Raw genomic sequence first — 17,722 nt, 5'->3', positions numbered from 1 at the left:
AGAATACTTTGGCGCCACTAAGTTGATCAAACAAATCATCAATTCTCGGTAGCGGATACTTGTTCTTGATGGTGACGTCATTTATCTGTCGGTAGTCTACACACATCTGAAGACTGCCATCCTTTTTATCCACGAATATAGCGGGTGATCCCCAAGGTGAAGAGCTTGGACCAATGTATCCTTTCTGCAGCATCTCATCGAGCTGTTTCTTTAACTCCACCAATTCCAATGAAGGCATCCGATAATATTTCTTATATATCGGTGTCGCCCCGGGCAGAAAGTCAATTGCAAACTCCAGTTCTCTATCTTGCGGCATTCCTGGCAATTCTTCAGGAAATACATCTGGATACTCACTGACCACAGGAATTAACTCCACTTCTTCGGCCATAGGTGAGAAAACCATATCCTTCTTGGGTATACTTCTGCAGGCATAAAAACTTGTGGTGCAACCTTCCTAATTTACCATGGTGACTTCTCTGGTCGCACAGTTGATGCATACTTGGTATTGGGTCAACCAATTCATACCCAAAATAATGTCCAATTTATCAGATTCAATGACTATCAAGGTTGTTGGAAACTTGACTCCCTTGATCTCAATCTCCAAATTTTGGCAGACCAGATTACTTCAGAGCATCGATCCCGGGGATTGTGCCATCATACTTTTTCCCATAATCGAGCAAGGAAATTTGTTTTGGGTAACAAAACTCCGCGAATTAAAAGAATGGGAAGCCCAAAGTCAAATAAAATTACTGCAGGTATGCTATTAACAGGGAACATACCAATGACGACTTCCGAGTCTTCTTGGGCTTCGTCAGCGGAGATATGATGGATTTGGCCTTGGATGGCCCTCGGGTAGGAATATGACTCCAGGTGGTTGCTTTTGGACGGTAGGAAGCTATTGGTTTGCTGTTCTTGGGACATTGTCTAGCATAATGTTCGGTTTGTCCACAACTGAAGCAGGAATTGTTGCGCTGATAATCTTCACATACCGGACTAGTCACAACATTCTTGACTTGAGTGGTGGCCTTGTTGACATTCTGCTGCCAGTTGGGTTTGTACTCAACCTAAGTCTGTTGCCATGTACGAGACTTCTCCACTGGTTGCATATCCTTCTTAGGCTTGAATTTGAGCTTGTGGTCATTATTTACGGGCCTGCTGTCATGCATGAGCTTGTGTTCCCTTTCTGCGATGAGGGCCTTGTTCACCGGAGTTTGGAACTATGGAAAATCAAACATACTGAGGGTGCATCTGAGATGCTGGTTCAGTACACCAAGAAATCTTTCAACCTTCCTTTCTTCGGTGGCCACATCATAGAGAAAATAACGGGCCAAATGGTTGAATTTATTCAGGTACTCACTTACTGACATGCTTCCTTGAATGAGGGCGATAGATTCGCGCTGCTTGATCTTCATAATTTCGGTGGGAATATGATACTTGCGGAAATGATCCTTGAATTTGGTCCATGTAATTTGCTCGTCCACGGGCCACATAGCCTTAGCATTGTCCCATCGTATAGCAGCAGCTCCTTCGAGATATTGTGTTCTGAATGGAACCTTTTCTCCTTCTTCAGTGTGAGCAATTTCCAGCTTCCTCTCAATGGTCCTCAACCAATTATCGTCTTTCAATGGATCAAAAGCTTGACTGAAACTGGAGTAATGACCATTCTGATTTCCATTTTGTCCAACCATAACTTGCCACTTTTCAACATCTCCATCAGATCATTGTTTCTTCTTTCTTCAAACATTCGCATGATTTGCTCAGTGGAGGGCGGATGTGGCGGCGGTGGTGGCTGGTATGGCTTGGGGGAATGTCCTGCTTGTCTTGCGGAGCAACGAACAGGGACATCCACACAAGCTTGGCTGCTGCTACCTCCCCGCAGAATCCTATTATTTATTTTCCCAATACAAGGCAACCGCGATGAGAAATATCCAAGAATGGGAGGAAAAAGCCAGCGACAAACCCAGAAAAACACAGCAAGAAGAAACCAAGGCGAATAAAAAGGTTCCAACATAATTATACATAGACTCAACATAAAAGATAACATCATGACAGGTTAACTACCCTCATACATGAATCCAAACATCATGACGTGTGAGAATACACCCATACATCATACTCATGAAGAAGATGATACTCTAGCGATTTACTGCTCTGTTGGTGCTGCTGCGGGCTCCTCCCCTGAGCCGGACTCAGACCCTGAATAGATAGTGGAGACCTACGGGTTAAAAGAAACACGATGACGCTGACTCTCCCTCAGGGGCGGGTGCGGGACGGGATCTAAGCATAGGAGCTGCAGGAGTAGTGACAAGGGAAGCCCACGCAACAAGAGCACTACGAGGGGTCACTGCCAAAGGGTTGGTGGTACCCTGAGTGGTCACCGGGGTAATAGAGGCGGGAGGAACATATGGAGTGAAACCGACAATGGGTGGAGGGTTCCTATTTCGAGCGGCGGGAAGGGCTATCCGCGCTCGGGTTAGCTGCCGGGCTAACTCATAGATCAAGAGATAAGTGGAAGTGATATAGCGAGAAAGGTGGCTAAAAGGACGATCGCTCGCCAGATCTATAAGAGGGAAGCGAATACGCCCATTCTCGTGCAGAGATGGGTAGTAGTATAAACCTGGGTGGGTGTGCATGTGAACCTTGTTGAAGCGCAAGTCTACAAGAGCCTCGATAGCAGCAAACTAGACTGCCTGAGATGGTGTAGAGGCGAAACCACCCTTAGAGGAATGAGTGTGAGCGCCGGAAGCGAACTGTGGTGTATAGTGACCTCGGCATAACACTCATACAGCAAACCGGCCAGCTGCTCCCAATACACCTGATACACTAGATCAGCACCCTCTGGGTAGAGTCGTCTCCACTCACAAGATCGGAACTAGCTCAGGATGGTACAAGATCGGAACTGGTGCCATCTACACTCACAATCACCAGATGATTAGTAATAACAACAAATAAACATGCATGCAATGCAGCAACCAATTTTTATGATTACCGGCACTCAGACAAAACTATCTACCGTTCCACTAACGCACTAATGGTCTAGCATGTCCTACAATCAGTGCAGCTCTGATACCAAGAGTTGTGGCATCCCGGCTAAGAGCAACCGGTTTACCTTGCATTGCTAGCCCAGAGATCAAGTCTTCTGGCAACACATAACAACATGGTACGGAAACAACCGCTTTATTGATGCTAGCGGAAACATAGTCTGATATTACATCGAGATAAGAGGCCTAGAGGCACACATGGTGCAGTTGAACAGTATGTACATTATTTAATGACCATGAAGGGGCCTCAATCACATAAACTACGCGGCAGCGGAATAACACCGAAGTGGAAGTCCATAGCACAGGGACACCGACGTGGACACAATTCTAGACTTGGGAAGCACTCTGATCCGATACAACTTTCCTGAAAGCTGGCATGACACGCCAGGTCATTATATTGAATGTACTTGCAAGCTCACAACAAACATAAGAACAATGACAAACAATATCATAACAATTAATTAGGTTAATGCAATGCAAGTAATACTATTGATGCGATGAAACTAACATGTGCATCGAGTCCCTCAGACTCGCTTACTAGATGGGCTACCATTGTAATCGAATGGTGACCATACTCGGATCACAACTGAAGCCAACCGCTTATGATCATCACATGATCCACCAATCATCATAAAACCAGTGCCAACTATAACTATTTAATGTGCAAGAATAATTATAACTGTTGATCCATGGTTTGACTTAATACCGAGTTGTGTCCATAACCGAGGATGTGGCTATCGATAGATTAAATACACTCTACAGAGGTAGCGCACTTTACCCACACCATAGAACCTATGGCTTCTCACTCCCATTTGGGTGGACCAATGGCATTCCGGTGAAACCCTTCCCTTGCCACGACACTCTTTTGGCCACTCCGACCCACTCCTTCAATGGGCTAAGTCATGGGTGGCCCCATGCCTACCAAAGGCATCTTCGGCCACCGTCATGGCAAAAAGGTCCCAAAAAGGGACAAGGTACCATAAAAACAAACGATCACACAAGGTTATGTCTGCTTACCCAGCTAAGGTAAATGTGGTCTCACTAAGAAAAACCCGATTCAGTGGCACCATGACTTGATCAACGTTATATTCAAGTTGGATTATTATCGGGTTTAACTTGAAAATAAACTCACTCCAAGTCATACGATGCCATGATCATGCAATTATTCGATATGCACAACATGCAACTCATAAGAACGGATCAACACGCCTAAAATAACTTTCTTGCACTACTCATCAATAAGCCTTACTGATTTTACTACATTGGTTATTATCAAACATCATTTTGATTAACTTATCATTTATATGAAAATCCAATTATCCAAAAGAAACTACCATTATTTATCAAAGCACTTTCATTAAGCAAAAACTTTACTCTACTTGATTAAACTAGTTCATGCAATCAACCAATAACTAAAACAAGCATAACAAGCATGACAAAGTAACTAAGCATTAAACCATAATTATTTAACTAATTTAAATGGATGAAAACTAGCTCAAATTCAAGTAGGAAAATCATAGATATTGATATGACACCATCCAAATGTTATTGTGGCTTGCCTTAGTGCAAAGGAGGTTCAGACTCCTCCTGGATAGCTTCAAGACAAGTCTCTCCCTCTGAAAATATTTAAAAACCACAAAACAAAATATCATGAACCACTCTAAAAATCACTAAAAATTCTAGGCAGCAAGAAATAAATCCACACTTTGGTGTGCTGCTAGAGCTTTCTGAAACAAGCACAATACAAAAAGAATCAACTCATTTGGACTATAGGCTAGGTGATATCAATGGTTAAAGTTCTGGTCAAAATATTTGAATATATTTGAAATAACACAAAACCTGGGGGTGGCGTCGATGGCGTAAAACTAGAAGACACCTCCACTTGTACCGCTTCGGGTGCAAGTGAAGAGGCTGACACTAGGCCCCACCAATCAGGAGAGAGGAGAGGGGGAGAGAAACAGAGTGCGACGGCGCTTTGCCATAGCTCACGCCGATGAGGAGTGGTCTCTGGGCAAAACTAGAGGGATAGGGTTGAAGAGGGGGCTACGGCGCACCTGCATGTACCGGTGGCACGTCGAGAGATAGCCGGAGCTGCTCGCAATCAACCTCGCAAGCGGCGGCGGTGGCCGGGACTTGCCGGAGAGGAAGAATGCAACGGCGAGGGGCGGTTCCAGGGGCTCTACGGCTTCCAGGCGGCACCAAAGGATCTCTAGGGACGTGCATGAGTGGTTGGTTGGGCTCCAGGAGCTCGGGGACGGGGTGGCTAAGCTGCAGGGGTCACCGGCGAGCTCAGGTCGAGCATGGCGGCCAGAGGCCTGCCCGGTCAGGCTGCGGCTGTGTTGCGTGTTCGTGGAGGTTGGGTTGTGCGGTGTGTGGCTTCGGGACGGAGAGGAGGGCTCAATTTATGAAAAATATTCAGTGGGCCATTCTAGGGTTTTTTGAGAGAAATGAGGTTGGATGAGAGGCAGTTGGTCACTTGGATGAAAGTCAAGGGCATGACCAAGTGATAAGTCCATTTGAATTGATTCCAAAAACAAATCCAAGGCAAAGGCAAATCAAGTCCGGAAAAAGAGAGAAGGCAAAGAAAACTAGGCTGTCACACGAGCAAAGCTCTCGAGCATGTATTAGGAAGAGAACATTGGTAGGCTTAGAGATAGTGTTGTCAACGATGAAGAATATTTGAAGATGCGGGATAAAAAGAGGAAGGTGGAAAATGAGCTTAGATTTTTTTTAAATCAGACTTTGCGAAGATGGTGTTGGAGAAGGAAGAGGCACTTTCCCAGTTGGCCAGTGCAAAACAGGTTCTTATTGAACTAAAATTAGAGCTTGATAAGGCGAGTCTGGATGATCTCGATTAGGGAAATGAATATATTTTTCTCATATTGTTCTTATGAGGTTGAACTATCTATATGATGTATTGTGCTGTTTTTCGGTAGCTATCATACTATGATGTTAAAATATATCTATGTGCCTGATATGAAATTGGCAAACAGCTGTTCGATATGAAATGTGAATTTCCGTAATACTGGAATTATTAATTGTAAAGTAATAAATCTGGGAAATGGATCGTGGAACTTTGCAAACGGTTCTAGAAGTAAAAGCGCTTGTGATGGATAGCCCAATGTCACACAGTTTTCTTCATCAAATCGTTTGTGATGTAGTTGATAAAAGCAAAGGGTTAACCAAGGCAGAGCGTGTGTGATAGTTACACATATCACACACAAGCCTATACATAAACCTGTGTGGCATGTACATACGAACAGAAACGTTTTCCCTAGATTGACTGTGTGGGATGTACATAAGAACGGAAACATATTCCTTCGATTGACTGTGTGTGATATACATACGTACGAAAATGTTATTTGGGATTCACCGTGTCAGATGTACATACCTACGGAAATGTTTTCTGGGATTCAACTGTGCGATGTACACACCTAAGAAAATGATTCAGTTTCCATGGGTCACCCGATCGCACACGAGCTCATTTGGTGTCCCAGGAGGGCCTATCCCCAACGATTTCTGGGTCGTGTGGGAAGGACCCCCCTATCGCCCACACTCACTTGGTGACGGTTCCAAATGTCATCGCGGAAAGGGGTTAAACCGTTTGTATAGCACCGATGCATACCAGTGTATGTTATTTCATGTGGTTTATTAATAAGACTATAGTAAGGAAACCTTAGGTCTACTTTGTTATGTCGCAATAATCTAAATTTTCAATGTTAAGATTACGTGATAATGTACTTATGATTTATGTAATTAGGTAAAATAATTCATCTTAGTAGCAAATAAGGAGGATATGATGTGATTGAAGAAATTGTGGTTCCATCTTTGCTGTCCCTTTTCAGGTGATGACCACATACATGCAAATGCTATTTTCATACTTTTGGTAGCAGAAAGAAAAATCCATGTGCAATATTGATGTTAATGTGATAATAGGTTGACTCCGTTCATATAGTACAGATGACGGGTATTTATTCGAACTATTTTAACGCTTAATTGCATTCGCAAGCACATCCATATTGGAGCTGAGGTATAAATGACGTCGTAATTACGTTAATAATTTTTATGTTGATGTACTGTTGAGAATAATGTGCATGCCGCTGCAAATATTATTATTTGTAAATAAATGATAAATATTGTATGATATGAAAAAATTACATAAAACCGGAAGATATTAAATGTTTTACTCATATGATATTAAAAATGTTATTATTGTACTATTATGTTTAGTGGTTGTTTGGATAGCGAGTAATTAAACTCGGTTTTGTCAAAACCTGTTGTAAGAAAAGTTTGTAGAAAACCTGTTTTTAATAATAGTCATTTTTCTAAAAGCTCGGTTTTTCCCTATTACGAGAACCAAATTTAGATATTTTTGTTGTAGTTAGAGAAAAGTAAACAGTGTTTTAGTTTGTTATACGCTGGTAGAGGAGTTTAAGAAAAAATAGATCTCTAAATACTTGTTAACGAAACAACCCCTTAAAGTCGAAGCAAACGATTATAAAAAAACTGAATATTTGTAACGAAAATACGATTATTATTTTAGTCATATGATATGTAAATGTTGTCATCGTACTACTACTAAATGTTCAGTTACTAATTATTTGAAATGTAAATATGGATGTTGGTTAGGTACTATGGAAAATTTGTTAGTGTACTATGGGGACGTCTTACGTGCCGGTCCTTTCGGGGTGGCTGTGTCCTTGTGCGGGTCGACTACAGTTGTAGTGAGAGACATGGTGAATGTGGGTTACGCAACAGTCAGAAGGTGCATCCGAGCGGTGTTTGGCCCAGGGATGCAGGGGGGAAAATGACAATGGAGGACTTCGTCATTGACGGAGGAAATCATGGGACAGTTGCCCGTTGGAGTTTGCGGCCTATCACAGGTGATCAGCCATGGGGGTCGTACATGAGGTTTGCAAGAAATCCCAACAACTCAATGTTTGCTTAGCCGATGGTGTATGTGGAGTTCATTTCAGTCACTGATGTTGCCGGATGCAGTAGCAGGGGTGGTGAGGTCGAGTTGGCCATCACATCAGCCCCTAGCATTGTCCCATCGGAACCGACGGGCGGCCAGCCTGTGTATGACACAATATATTGTTCTGCGGCCGTTGACATGAGCGAATAGGTGGAGGGATTGCTAGAGGTGCTAGATGATGATGATCATTCTTCCGCGTCTTCGGAGTCAAGCGAAGAAGAATATGTTCCGGGTTTTTACAGGATATGGGCATCACCAATGAATTTCACTTTATTTCTGGCCTAGAAGCGGGGAGCCTGGAGGTTGGGCAGGTTTACCCTGACAAGAAGTCTGCTTACCAGGCAATGGATAGCTAAGCAATCGCCCTCCATCGCCAGCATAAAGTGAATCAGTCTAATAAAAAGAGTTGAAGGTTATATGCATCCACACCGTGAAAGGTTGCCGCAGAAGAGTTCTCGCTAGACTGAAGCCAGGGGTATGTCAGTCATGGCATATCACCAAAATAGTGGAGCATAGCTGTGAGCAAACTGGGACTCTTTCAAATCACTGCAATGTGACAACAAGATATGTGGCACAGCAGATGGAAATGATTGTGTAGGCAAGTCTCAGCATTAGTGTTAGGGCTTTGCAAAAAGATGCATAAGATCAAATTGGCTTCCCTGTCAGCTACAGCAAGGCTAGGCGTGCGAAGGACTATACAAGCCTTCAGGCACTGTCGCCCGGTATTATCAGTTGATGGTACCTTTCTCACTGGAAAGTACAAGGGCACACTATTTGTGGCAATTGTAGCAGATGCAAATAATGAGCTTCTTCCTATTGCATACGCACTGGTCGAGAGCGATAACAAAGATAGCTGGTTGTGGTTCCTGAGCTGCATGAAGATGGGTGTCGTGAAAGAGCGTGAAGGTGTTTGCATCATCTCTGATCGCAACACTAGATTATTAAGTGCTCTCGATATAATTAAGGAGTCGTCAGAAGAGTGGGGTGGCCGGATCTAGAGGGGAGGTGGTGCATGAGGCATTTGGCAGCAAACTTTTACTCCAAATTAAAAAACAAGGATTGGTTCAAGTTATCCAAGAGGATGTGCATGCAGAAAACTGAAGCCAAAATGAATGCCATCTAGGCAGGTATCAATGGTGAGATCGAGCGCGCGGCCTTGCCGCAGAGAGAAGACCGGAGGGGTCGTAGGATGCCAGAATCACAATGTTCCGGTGGCCCTCGTGGCGTCCCACTCGCTTGGCTTCGTGATAACTTTCATATTTTATCTAGCTACGCTGATTCTGAGACGAGGAAAAGACATCTGTTTGCGTATATGTTGTGGCTCCTCGGGATTTTGTTTCCAAGTTCACACGGGGACACAGTTCTCCCTGGTCTCATCTACATTGTATAGAATATGGTAGATGAATATTTACCCGAGCAGCCAAAATATAACTTCGGTTCTGCCATGCTATCTCATACATATAGAGCCTTGTGTGCTACCACACAAAAAACTTCCTTCGCACAAAAAGCTTCGTTACTTTGTGTCACCTACGAGTTTCTACAGTTGTGGTCCTGGGAATACCTCCCTGTAGGATGACCTCGTATGCTAAATCCCATACACCCATACGACCGTAGCGAGGGCCAAAATGTAACTATGGCCACCAGGTGGACAAAGGCACGGAAACAATGGTCTCAAAGTATTGTGGAAAATTGTTACCTTATATACCAATAGTAGTTTGAGATACTTGATGAGTCAGTAGTCACATGGAACCCATGGACTCAGGAGCAGTTACAGATGGTCTTTGATATATGACCCATCACAACATGCATTTTGAGGATAGTGCATTCTGGCTAACTCGCTGCTACTTATTGTTCCTGTGGTGTGTTCAGCCTTACAACCCAGAGCATGTCATGAGACAGTTCGGTCTCTATCAGGAGATTCCACCACCTTTTCCAAGATGTACCGACAAGGAAACCCATAAGTAAGATGTGACCTTCCTAAATAGTTAGTGTCTTTTTTAATTTACTAAACTCATACTTTGTTGCATAATTTGCAGGGTAACCAATATGGGCCACAGTTGGAGTTGTTACAATTGGAGGGAACAGAACATTCAATGGGTACACAAGTGGGAAGATGAAGCGCTAGCAGATATAGTGAATCAACTGAGGTACATTTTATTTACATTATTTGATTATGATGACCATACGATGCGTGAAGATGCTTTGCTTTCGGTTGATGTAATTATTTAATTTTGCAGACCATACGATGGAAGTACAGCTCAAGTGTACAAGCAGTGGTACTGCATCAGCACGTGTACTAGCCTGGCCAGTTAACCAGCTACGATACCAACAAGTCTCACGCAGGAGGAATAGATGCAAAGACATGTTGAGCTGCATGTAGCTTACTATCGTGACCAGCTGGTAATCACTAGTATTTTTTCAGGTCCATCATTTCATAATCATTTCAACCAAATAACAACCAAATATTCTTCATCTTGAAACTTGCAACGAAGTAGGGTAGATGGCGATGGAAAGCATGCCAGCCCGGGGCCCAACTCGCGAGTCATTCCACAAACGTCTTCAAGACTATGACAACAAAGTTCAGATGTGGTAGAGGCGTCAACATTGTCACTGGAGCATACAACATGTCGGTAGCAAGGTCAACTAGACCAGGTGCAGCGTCATTGTCTAGACCGAGAGAGGCACGTACAAGCCCTGGGAATTTTGGGAACGGTCCGAGTACTACAACAACATTGCCACGACATGACTCATCTCTGCCACTGCATCGCTCTTCTTCGGTGTAGCTTCGTGAGGGGCAGACATCTAAGGACCATGGCACGGGCTTGGATTTGATGTGAGCAAACTCTTTCCCCAAACCCATATGCTTCCACAGGATATGGCGCATACACCCAAGGTGAGGGATATCAGTTGTATCTCTTCACGCGAGAGATCTCCATGCGCGAGGAGACTCGTGTCCCAGATTTAAACCAGTACCACATACAATGGCCGGACAGTACAGGCGAGGGATCTGATCAGGTAGTCTTGTTTACATTTTAATGCATTTACAGTGATATCACATATTATCCTCTAACAGTTTGTTTACAATGTTTCTATGTGTAGGACATACCTTATCGTACATGGGACGATGAGGACACCCAACGTGGCCTCAACACACGCATATGGAGAGCATCACATGATCATGGCGACACGGTTACAACAGTAGTTACAAAATTCTTCGGAGGGGATGTTATTGGCCCATCTTTTATCTCCGAGGAGTCACACCCATACGCCTACAATTACGCATCAGGTTCGCAACAAGGATTACAGACTCCACCACCTACACAGGAGTCGCAGGACACAGGAAGCCGAAGTGGAGTACGGTCACGGTCTTCGTGTACCTCGACCACCTAATTGCTTCTCGCTTTCCGGTCCTAAGGAAAGGCCAGGTGACCGTCATCGACTAGGGTGATTCATCTATCTACGTGTGCCACCCATTGTATCTACATATGTCAGTAATAGACTTTCCGATTTATGTAAGGAACATCTATGTATGCTGAAATAAAAATGCACCAGTCAGCAATAATGTTTCCCGCCTATATCTCCCGCCATACTTTCCTGCTTCTGAGTTCCCGTGTATACTTCGCACCGCCCTTTCCCGCCCATATCTCCCGCCATACTTTCCCGCTTCTGTGTTCCCACGTATACCTCGCATCGCCGTTTCCCGCCTATATCTCCCACCATACTTTGCCGCTTCTGAGTTCCCGCCTATTCTTCTCTTCTGAACCTATAAAACCCCCCTCCACACTAAGGTGGACACACACTTCAGTGTAGTCTCCTATTGTCCTCAAGATGTTCGGTTATCCTTTTGATCGTCGTTTTCACCCTAGTATGTCACAATGTCTTCTGTGTTTAGCCGCCAATTTCAAGATAGACAATACAATAGTTTCATGGGATGAACTTATCAGTAGTGACACTCTCATGAATGAGCTGTGTCACGCATTATCTAGGTGTGGGTGGCCTTCCAGGACCTTTGAGGAGATATGAAAATAACTTCTCAGGTTGCATGTAAGATGGAAGATGATAGAGCATAAGAGTGTGTTTGTAGCAAAACATACTTTTTTATGGACTGACGACGGCGAGGACGAAGATGATATCTTCATGTCCAGCACCAAGGCCACAACTACCGCATTGTCGAAGGGCAAGAGTTCTGCATCGTCCAAGGACAAGAGTTCTGCATCCTTGAAGGGCAATAGTTTTTCATCGTCCAAGGGTAAGAGTTCTGGATCCTAGAAGGGTAAGAGTTCTAAATCAATGGAGGATGACGATGATGCCTTCATGTAGTTTTTAAGTAAGTCCAGTTCTACCATTTAATTCAGATGTACTTGCATTATTAGTTTCTGATGTCTTATTGTAGGACATTATGTTCTATCTTAATTTCATGTTGTAGTTGTGGCATGACGTTCGATAATTAGTGGAGGGAAAGAAAATGACACGTTTTATTGTAAAACTATATTATTATTTTTCATTACGACACAGTACAACTGAAAAATAGATACATCATACTATTGAAATAAAGCTACATTTAAGTACTGAAATAGAGCTACATTAAACTGCAGAAATTAAGATACAAACGATCGTGAAATTTAAAATACTACCACAGGAATTTGCTAAGTCTAGCGTGGATATTTTCCTTTTCCATCGCCAGCTTCTTTTGTTGCCTTGGCCTCACGATCTCTTTCTTTATTTCTCTGCCTCAGGAGCCTCCTTTCGATATCGTTCCTGCTCCTCCATGCGACGAGCCTCTTCCCTGTTTTTCTTTCCTAAATCCTGAAAAAACGGTGTTGCTCCGCATAGTATTCTTTTAACTCTCTCTCTTGCCCTGCTTTCTCCTCAGCTTCCTCCTTCTCGCGTCGCTCTTCCGCATAGAAACTATGCCATGCACGGCGATTTCTTTCACGAATCTCAAGCACTGCCCAAGCCAACATCTCCGTGTCAATCCAACGATAGTACATGCACAAAGGCGGAGGAGACTACAACAAGAAACACGAATTTTATTAAAGAATCAATCAAAATACCAACAATATTTATTCGTGATGGTTAAAGCATACCGGAGGCTTGTCGTACTAGGAAATAGCTATGGGTGGATCTTCCTCATAATTGGTGCACATGAAAAACTTAATGCCCGACCAATCTGAAAAATCTGTCACCTCCTTCACCTTGCAAAGATCGCCACACCAACACTGCAGGACTGCCATCCCTGGAGGCAAACTTGCATTCTTCATTTTCCTTGGCCTAATTCTTTGATCCGAGCAAGGCAAACTCATACCGATTGAAAAAATTTGTTACACACTTTGCGCAGTGATGATTTCGAGGATGGTTGGACGAGGATGATGATATCCTTGGTGTCTCCTTTTATAGGCTCAATCGACAAATGATGGCGAGAAAATAGACGCGAATAGACGAAATTTTAGACGAGAAATACGTGTGATTCAAAAACAGTGCAGAGGAGCACCGCAAAGTGTTGGCACAAGGCGTTAAAAATGCACCTACCGCAAATCATCGGATTCTCGCTTGTGGAAATGAGCGTCGTCATGTGAGAATCATCGCAGTCTGCCACAACACAAGCTGTCAGGCCGCATGCAGCAGAAACAGTGAGGCCACCTCCACTAGTGGCGGCGTGGCCCGCCGTCTCGTCGCGCGTGCACCAGGTGCTGTCGGCCTGGGCGCGGCAGCAGCATTGCCGGCTACCTCAACCAGTGGCGGCGTGGCCCACCTCCCTTGGCCTGTTCGGTTGCAGCGGCAGGGTGGCACCAAAAACTGTAATCTGCAAGTGACCGCCTGCAGGCGTGGTGGCAGGGCCCGCCACCTCCAGGCGTGGCGGCAGGTGCCACGTGTCGCCTGCCACCACGGCCGAGGGGGTCCTTTTGTCAATTTTATCCATGGGTAGTGTTTTTTGACAATTCTATTGGGCAAAGGGTCCTTTTGGACAAAAAATCGAGAAAACAAGTAGATATAAATAAACAATTGTATTGGACAAGATGAACCAGTTACATGGGCTACGCCAGCTACAGTACCATGGTTATGTACACGGGCTATCAAGTCTCACAGCAACGACCGGCCCAAAAGAGCTAGAAGTCACTTTGGTTTTGTGATTTTTTTTTGAGGTGGCAGATTCTCCAAGGTGGATGCGTGTTAATTGCTGATGTGGATAGGGTGCATGTCAACAGAAATCAGATAGTGAGGGCTTCTATTTAGATATAGTAGATAAATGATATGTACTTCACTAAATATATAGGACGTGGAACATAGAAGTTAAATAGGTCCATAGCAAAAAAAAATCTTCTTTTTTAATCTTTGTTATTTCTTACATTTGATAATAGTAAGAAAAAATAGTGAAAATGACTTGGCATTTGGCAAGCATGCATTTGATAAGCCGAGACAAATACATCAATCATCAAACCATACGAAATGCTTCTTCGTGCAAAAAAATTCCTTTTTTGCAAGAGCACACACATTTTCTGAAAAAGAGATCAATGCAATCTTTTCATAACTCGCAAAAAGGAACAACTAAATTTGGTGGCAAAGTATGCACAAAAATAACATAAAAAGTTGTAAGCTTTTATTACCTTCTGTGACCATGCTGCACCCTGATCCTCGTCCTTTCTCATGTACATTCTTCTGACCCTTAGCTCCACAGTCTTCTTGAAGAGTGGTGGCAGCAGCGCGCAAATAGCCTATTACCTGTCATAGGGCGCGAGACCGTGTATGTGGCTAAATCAGAAGTTGAGCAAAATAACTTATGATGAAGCACTAACCATTTCCATCTTGCAAGTGCAGATGAAGCACTACCTACATACATAGTAGATTTAATGGCAGATCATTTACAATATAAACCATAGTTTATTTAAATAGTAAATCCTCTAGGAATAGTAAAACATGTAGATAACATGTAGATAACTTTTAAAAATGCTCTAGGAATTATTACATGAAGTTGTAGTTACCCAAACTTAAAAAAATAGTGGTGCCTGTACATCTTTAAATGGTTTTTCTCCAAATAAAAAGCAATGATACAAATTAGATGGTAGCAACAAGTAGCTAGATTCGAGATACAAGAAGAAACAATCATCATGCATCCATGGAGACAGTTGACGAGTAGGTAATCTTCGTCCAATATAGCTACATCTAGTGCTGGAAAACCACAAAAAAACATTTTGTGAGTTATTTTTGGAAAAATTATCGAAACTTTATTCATTAAATATAAGAAGTACATCGTTCATGAGAATCATTACAATCTCGTCTATCGATTCCTCAAACCAGGCAGAAGTCAAAGAAAATCTAGCTAATCTAGCAAGCTCATGAGCTACTTTATTTGCTTCTCTATCACATTGCTCGAATCTAGTAATACTAAAATCACAAGAATAATGAAAACAATCATCGAAGATTGCGGTTGCCGCACTCGCTGATTATCCTCCATCCTGCATAGTATAAATTACCTCCAGATTATTTGAGTTACTAATAAGGCGATTACATCCCGCCCTTTGCGCCAGTGTTAAACCAAACTTGAGAGCTAGGGCTTCCGCCATCTACACATCTGCACGGTAATCGATCTTCCCATTCCCTCCAACAATGATTTACGTGAGTTAGGATTTACACACGCTAGTGCAGAACCGGGCTTTAGCGCCGGTTCGTAACGGCCTTTAGTGTCGGTTCGGCAACCGGCACTAAAGAGTGGGGACTAAAGGCCCCCCCCTTTAGTATCGGTTCGTCATGAACCGGCGCTAAAGTGCCACCACGTGGCACGAGCCTGGCCCGGATGCGTGTAGGACATTAGTACCAGTTGGTAACACCAACCGGTACTAAATGTTTTGGTGTGGGGGGGGTTGGTTTTATTTTCCATTTAATTCTTTTTTGTTTGCTGGTATTTTACGATACTACAAATTGTACACGTTATGCATATATATAAATAGATTTTCTCATACGTAGAACCGCATATATATATATATATAAATATATCATCGAATGTCTCACAACCAACACCATTAATTATTCACACATACACATGTATATACGTATACAATTTCTCCTACATGTTGCCTTGGTGCCTTCGGAGCACGATGACAAGTGGTTCATGGGGGCGGTAGCGGGTAATAGTATTCTCCTTTGAGATCTATGACCTGGTCGAGCAAAAATCCCGCTATTTCCTCTTGAAGTGCTAGTATGCGGTCTTCTGGTAGGAGCTGCTCCCGCACCTCTCTGAACTGTTAAGAAGGAGATCAATATGCATGTGTGTTAGTTGTGTGACTAGATATCGATAATGGTGTGAATAGTGTTATGACAAATGTACCCATTCCTATATTTGAGATCTGCTCCTTTCAGACGCCATCATGCGAATGTTCTCGCAAACGTAGAATGCACAAAGATCATTCCCCTGCGCCTGCTTCAGGGCCTTTACGAGAATGGAATTGAATCAGATAATGATTAATCAAGCATGATAATTAATTAATGATATTGGAACAAGAATTAAAGAGATGGTAGCTAGCTAGCTAGCTAGCTAGCTAGTACTACTTAATTACTTACCTTTGGTCGATACCAAAACAATTTTTTTGCCCATTTGCCTGGAGTCACCTTGATGAGCTTTGCCCAAGCCCTGCCCGCCGGCAAAGAAAATTAATAAAGGGGTTATTAAATAGTTCATATCAGGAAATGACGAACTAGATAGACCGAGATATAGTTAATAATGATTGAAATTACCTGTTGACTATCCCCTTCACGATGGTGTAGTCTTTTTCTTCTTTAAGTAGTGAGTCCAGTACTTCAACTGTTCCTTTGTCAACTTTAATGTCTAACAAGATCCAGTGGAAACTGCATGCGCACACGTTTAAATGTCTTAATTAAGCGGGCATGTGCATAAAATTAATCAACTACCATAAACCGTATACACTTAATTATTAACATCTAGCTAGCTAGTAAGCAAAAACAGAATTTGTAGTACAAGACAGTGTGACTCACAGGAAGTTGTAAGGAAGTAGTATATCTTCATTGGTACTGAGGCGCTTGAAGAACTCTAGCATACTTTCCTCTAAACTTGCTCGACAACTTGGAATGTTCCATGTATACTCATTAATGGTATTTGGGTCAATGAACCCAATGCCATAGCGTCCAATTTTTTTAATTTCATACATCTTCATCCTGCTTATAATACTACAGAAAAGAATACAGTGAGGATAATTACATGTAATGATTGATCAAAATGATCACTACACAGCTAGCTTGAGACTTAAATTACAGAAAGAAATCACTTACAGACAATAGCAACTGACGATAGACTGGTCGAGTGCATCTTGATTGTATAACTGAAATAGTTCTCAATACTCAATGGACAGAGCTTTCTCATGGAAGTAATGCTCCTCCTTGACATTCACCATGAGGGACACTCGATTGGAAATCTTGGTAATGTTCATGTACCATTGATGCAATTCATACATTCTTGTTGGGAGGTTCTTGACCTTCTCTGGCTCGACCAAAGGTTGGCCCCGAACATATTTCCGTTTTATTTCCTCCTCTCTAAGCGGAGGCATGGGCTCGATTTCGAGGAGTTGTCCAACAGTGATCTTGAGCATTTCAGCCTGCATTATATGCTCCTAGGTTATTACCACATCGCCCACCTAGGGAATGTTAACGGTTTGCCCATAATAAAATTGGGCGCGCGTACTATCATGTGTTGTTG

The sequence above is a fragment of the Triticum dicoccoides genome, chromosome 6B, assembly GCF_002162155.2.
Source record: "Triticum dicoccoides isolate Atlit2015 ecotype Zavitan chromosome 6B, WEW_v2.0, whole genome shotgun sequence".
NCBI lineage: Eukaryota > Viridiplantae > Streptophyta > Magnoliopsida > Poales > Poaceae > Triticum > Triticum dicoccoides.
The sequence above is the reverse complement of the archived record's forward strand: the minus strand, read 5'-3'. Positions refer to the sequence as shown.